The following is a 6,290-nucleotide window of genomic DNA, read 5'->3' on the forward strand; positions in this document are numbered from 1 at the left end:
GCAGGCAGAAAATGAAGTCATTTTGGACTAAAGCCTACAAATACAATGACTTCAGAACACAAAATCTCCAGTTAGGGAGGAGCTCATAATAGTCACACTAATGAGAAGGAGAATTTAAACTCTCTTGGACAATAGTAAAACTGCTTACACTCAGACACACAGCAGAAAAAGGGGGGAGGGACAAAGGGAATGCAACATTTTTCTCCTGTTTATCTGTTTCATTTCATTGTATATATATATATTTTTTTAAGAATCTATTCATGTTTTTCATGAGAGAGAAACACACACCTGCAGTAGAGTCCCCACCCCGAGTCTCACTTAACCCAGATCTCAGGCAGACGGTTGCCCAGCATGCCAGCGTGCTCAGAGAGGTGCCAGGACGTGAACCCAGGACCTTTCCCATGTTGGTTCAGTTGAGCCATCATTGCATTTCCTGCTGGTACTTTACTGTTATTTTTTTTTAATTGCCAGAGGGCACGTGTGTTCACCAGAGACAGAGAGAGAGACAGACAGAGAGACAGAGAGAGAGAAAACATTCCCCCTCGATAGGATGTGAGCATGCTACCTTTCCTCTGTTTCTCCATCCCGTCATGACTTGGAGCAAGCATGGACACATACCCAGTGTGTTTCTCAGGTCACTACAGCCAAGATTCAACCGCGGTTGGCTATGTGAGATCCAGCTCCCTATGTACAGGGTTTAACCACTGTGCTACAAGGTTGACCTACATTGCTTTTTCTTAATTGGTGGGGTTTTGTTTTGTTTTGTTTTTGTTTTTGTTTTTTTGAGAGTACGATACCTAACTGTGTAATTATGGCATACAATAATTCTCATCATTTTGTCTCTACTAAAAACGTGCCAAAAATGCAGGTTTGTCCCAGCTGACCTAATTACTGACAAAGTAAGCCTGGCTGATTAAAAGAAATTCTTTCTTTGCCCCTTGAATATAAAAACCATGTTCTGAGTGTCTTGAGTTTCCAGGGTTTATGGCAAAAGCAATGTATCTTAAGATACATCAGGCTTTCTGGCTGGAAACAAATAACTAGGGGAAATGAGCATAATGAAAGCATAGAATTACCAAGGCAATTCTTAATATTTTTAGCAATCCTGATCCCAGAAGAATTATAATCAGTTTTTAATAAAGGCCAATTCAAAGGCAGCAGTGTAGAACTTAGCATTCATGCCACCTTTCATAACCATGGCTTGTTTTCTTATAAACCTCTATTACCCAATTTCTAAAAATTGGATAGTGCTGCCTTGCTCATTAAATAGCTTACATGAGTTCAGACTAACAAGATGCCAGAGAAAGACTAACAAGATGCCAGAGAAAGAAAAAGAGAAGCCTTCAAAAGAGCTGGGAGAGGAGCCCAGAGGTGAAGTAGAGGCTGTGCTGAGAGTTTGAGGCGATCTGGGACATGACTCTAATCACCACACACCACCCACTCCTGAGCCAGAGCACATTTAGGGAGCACAGAGTGCTGATAAGATAAAAGCTCCTTTGTTCTCTTTCTTCATAATAAAAGAAATTATGCGGCTTTCCATTATTCATTTGTAACTCAAGGTGAATTAGAGTTGGGAAATCAGGAGAAGTGCTGGGGTCGGTGTGTACGGACGTTCCTAAGGCTGCATGTAGGGAGAGCAGAATCGGGGCCTAATAAGATGAGTGTGGACTTATTGCCAAGACTGACCAGGCTAGAAGGATGGGGCTGGGCTTCTCCTTAGGGAATATGAGCCAGTAAGTGACCAGATGTCCCATTCCTCGACTCAACATGTAGAAAATAGAAACTGGCCTGGCCTACATGGTACATTTGGTAGCAATGATGGACTACAGTGCTGGAGGCCACATGGCCAATGGCTGCTTTGGATCCCCAATCTGGGCAGCCCGAAATGTGCCAGGCGTGTGTGTGTACACAGGCTCCTGATGAACTGGAAGACCATAGGAAGGAGCTCTTGGCCTAACAGATCCTGGTGAAGCCTCTTTCCTCTCTCTCTCTTCCTCTCTCTCTCTCATTCTCTATGAATGTGTGTGAGAATAGTGAATGAAAAATAAATTTTAAAATTTTTTTGTAAAAAAGAAGATAGGAACCACTGGGGGAGGGTTTACTGGGTTTTATATACCAAGAACAGTAATAAATGCACTCGCCCTTAGAGTTTACAAAGCACTTTAATCTTTCCTTCATTTCCATTCCATGGGTACACTCAAGAGGAATGATGCCTGAAATAGTGTGTAATTCCCAAGTTGCCAGGGAAAGATTCGGTAAAGGGTGTTTAGTGAAATTGTGAGATCCAGAATCTGAGGGAGTAGTTGGCACACGACAGTGTGCAGCGATGTGTACTGTGCTGTACCGGAGGGCTCGCCCAATAGGCTCTATTTGTTCTGCTCCCCTAGGAGTGTACTTATGGAGTGGAGGAACCCCAGGGATGCTGTACTGCTTTCCGGAACCACCGATGTGCAGGCAAATCTTACCCAATGTGGTCAAGAGGGTCCAAGAAGACCTTGCTGTCCACAAGCCTCCATATCTCTCCCAGATGGACACATGACATTTCCAGAGGGAAGTAACACTATTTATCCATTTTCCAATCTAGTAAATCTGGTATTTCTAAATTCATAAGTCTTTGACCAAGACTGACCTCTTTCCCACACCTCAGATCCCCAGTGCATGATTTGGAAATGGGAAAGAGATAAAATACCCCTCGCAAAGTTTATAAGCAACATGAAACTTCCAACTTCTCACTCACTAGGACCCAAGACACAATCTGCTGTCGCTGTCTACATGCTTCTTTTTGGAGAGGTTTTTGCTATGGAGTGCATGCACTCACCAGAAAAATAGAGAGAAACAGAGAGACAGAAAGCAAGAAATTGCCCCCTGGGGGGGATGATCACACTGCAATCCCTTCTCCCTTCTTCTCTCGGAATCTTGGGCATGCACGCACACACACCTCGCGTAAGTTTAAGCCACCAGGTCCGGGACTCGAACTGTGGGAAGTCCATCATGCCAACTGCTGATCCCCTACATGCTTCTTAACAAGAGAGGATTGTACTGTTGTTTTCCCATAAACTTTTTTTTTTTAATCATAGCTCATTGCACTGCTAACACAAATCACTCCATCTTCAAGGGGCCTTAACTCCCAGAGAAGTATTGCAGACAAAGACAACAGTTCTTCAGGGTTGCCATCTACAATGGCCTCGTGCCCATGGTGAAAACCTGTGATCCTAAAGTCCTGTGTCATGAATGTAGCAACACCAGCTGTGTGAGTCCAGTAGTCAGAGCTATCCTGAGCATTAGCAGGCTAGTGGGAATATAGTGGGGGTCCTTTGCTCTGGAAGACGGGGAAGGCATTCAATGGAGGTGCTCATATTTCTCTCTGCTCAAGTCTAAGTAAATCCATATTCAGCCTCATAGCCCCAGGAATAAGGGATGAAGTTCCTGGAGCTGCTAGAAATGGGTCAGGAGTTCTCTAGGTCTTGGGTTAGGCCTGCAAGTTAGTCTGTTAAATGCCCACTTGGGGTTCAATGGTAATGGGCCAATGACTATGGGGGGTCATTTAAAGTTGGGTGGATAGTAAATAGGGCCTTAGCTGTCCTCTCAGGGTCTAAGCAGCTGAGTCACAGGGTAGAGTTTCTCTGGGACTTTTCATTGTTCTGTCATTTTGGTTTAGTAAAGAGAAAACACAGTAAAGGTGATTCAGCAAGAGAGAAGTAGCATGGAGGGAGATATAAAGGCAAAGAGAAACTTGGAGGATGAATGATTCAAGAGCGCAAGGAAGAGCAGGAGAGGGATTAAGCAGTTACTGAAACTACCTCCTTAGTGTCGGATGTCCACTGTTTGCACCTCACTTTTTGCATTTTTTTGCATTTATTTCATAGATAGAGACGTAAAGAGTAGGGACTGAGGTATCTTTGCCCAAGAGCATACAGTTAAGCAGCCAGAGATTTCCCAGTCCCTCATTTATCTTCTGACCTTTTAAGACGGAAATGCCTTATTGTTGAAGGCTTAAACTAGGATACTTTCTTCAAAACTTCTCACTCACTGGGCCCCAACACACAATCTGCTGTCGTCGTCTACATGCTTCCTAACAAGAGAGGATTGTATTATTGTTCTCCATAATTTTTTTTTTTTTAAGATAGGTTTTTGCTATAGGGCGCATGTGCTCACTGGAAAGACAGAGAGACAGAAAGTGAGAAATCACACCCCAGAGGGGATGACCATGCCACAATCTCTTCTCCTTCACCCTGCTCTTGGGATTTGGGGCATGCATGAACACGTGCCTGGCATGAGTTAAGCTGCCAGGTCCAGGACTTGAACTGTTGTTGGCTATGTGGGAGTCCAGCAACATAACCATTATGCTATCTGCTGCTGCCAGTTCCCATAATTATACTGAAGCATCAGAATACTGAAATGCAATTATAGAATGTGTGATATAAAAGCAACTTTTGAAATCACTGAACACAGCCTCCTCATTTTTCACATTAGAAAACCGAATGCAGTTCAGAGAGGTTAAAGAGGTTTACCCAAGTCACATGGCTACAACTGCAGCAGATACCTTGATTTTTGCTTTTTCTATTTTTTAAAGAATTATTTATTTAACTCTATTCATTCATTTATTTATTTATTTTTTTTTTTTTGGAGAGATTTTCACCGTAGGGCGCGTGCGCTCGCCAGACAGAGAGAGACATAGAGACAGAAAGCGAGAAATCACCCCCCAGGGGGGATGGTCACGCCGCAATCCCTTCTCCATTCTCCTCTCAGGATCTTGGGCACGCACGCACACGCGCCCGGTGTGAGTTTTAAGCCACCGGGTCCGGGACACGAACCGCGGTCGACTATGTGGGAGTCCAGCGACATAGCCATTATGCTAACTGCTGGTTCCCCATTCATTTATTTTTATTTGACCGGAGAGAGAGAGAGAAGGTGAGAAAGCAAGCCACTAGGTCCAGGACTCAAACTGTGGTTGGCCATGTGTGAGAGTCCAGAGCCTTAACCATTACACCATCTGCTTGTCCTGATACCTTGGCTTTTAGGCAACTAAAAATTCTCACCAAGAATCTTACCAGGCATAGATTTGTTTCTTCTTCTTTTAAAAATATGTGCAATCCAAAGGATTTAGCATTCCCAGAGAATTTCAGATGGGTAAGCAATAGCAAACAACTCAGTGTGATCCAAAGCACTAATTTGTGGTGTTTTCTTCAAGCGTGTTTTTGGCTTTCAATCTGTTAACTATAAGGAATATTGAATTTAGCAAAGTACATTGAAGGTTTTTTTGCAGCATGTTAGGAACAGCTGAAATCTATTAAATGCTAATCAATTTTACTCTGATGCAGAATGGAAAAAATGTTCCAAAGTTCTCTCCACCCTGAGATATTCTTGGCCATGGGTCTCTGTGCAGTAGTCCCTCCCATCTCAGTCATGTACACTCAGGAACAGGATCCCGGGCCAACTCCCTTCAAATCTGAGAGGAGACCAGAACTCTGTCCAGTTTTTTCCCTTGAAATAAAAGTTCATCCTGAAAACTTCTATTATTAAGAGCAAACGCTGCAGGCTTAAGAACAATGCACATCACAATTGTGAAAATAAGAGAGATTGAAGAAGACAATGAAACCCAGTCACATCCATCCTCCATAGCCACCCATGGGTTTGCCAACAATGTCTATTACCTTATCTTCTGACACCAGTTTTTCCCAAGGCTGTCCTTCTTCAATGAGAGACAGGCAACATAGAAGATTTTAAAACCTGGCAAATTAGGGTTTGAATTTAGGCTCGGCCAGTTATTAGATGTGACATTAGGTAACTTATTTAACCTCCTTAAGCCTCGGTTTATTTTCTTATAAAAAGAGAGTAAGAATAATAACCTTTAAGAATTAAATGATTCAAGTGATCTTTGTACAACATGGTGACTATAATGAATAAAAATGTATCTGATACTTGAAAATTGCTAAGTGAGTAGATTTTAAGTCTTTTCACTATAAAGGGTAAGTATGTTAAGTAATACATGTGTTAATTAGCTTGATTTAGGCAGTTCACAATGTATACATATTTCAAAACATACTATACACCATAATGATATACAATTTTCATTTGTCAATTAAAAATAGTTAAGAAAGTAAGAATTAAATGAGAAAAATTTTATAAATATCTGATACGTAGTGGATGATCAACAAATGCTTTATTCCACACCATTTCTTCTAGTTAATTATTTATACATGTTTGTTCCTATATTTAAGGCATTTTAGTTACTTTCCTATTATTCTACTTCAAATACAGTGATTGTGAGAGAGAGAGAGAGAGAGAGA

Source organism: Tupaia chinensis, unplaced genomic scaffold (genome assembly GCF_000334495.1).
Source record: "Tupaia chinensis unplaced genomic scaffold, TupChi_1.0 Scaffold000185_1, whole genome shotgun sequence".
Taxonomy (NCBI): domain Eukaryota; kingdom Metazoa; phylum Chordata; class Mammalia; order Scandentia; family Tupaiidae; genus Tupaia; species Tupaia belangeri.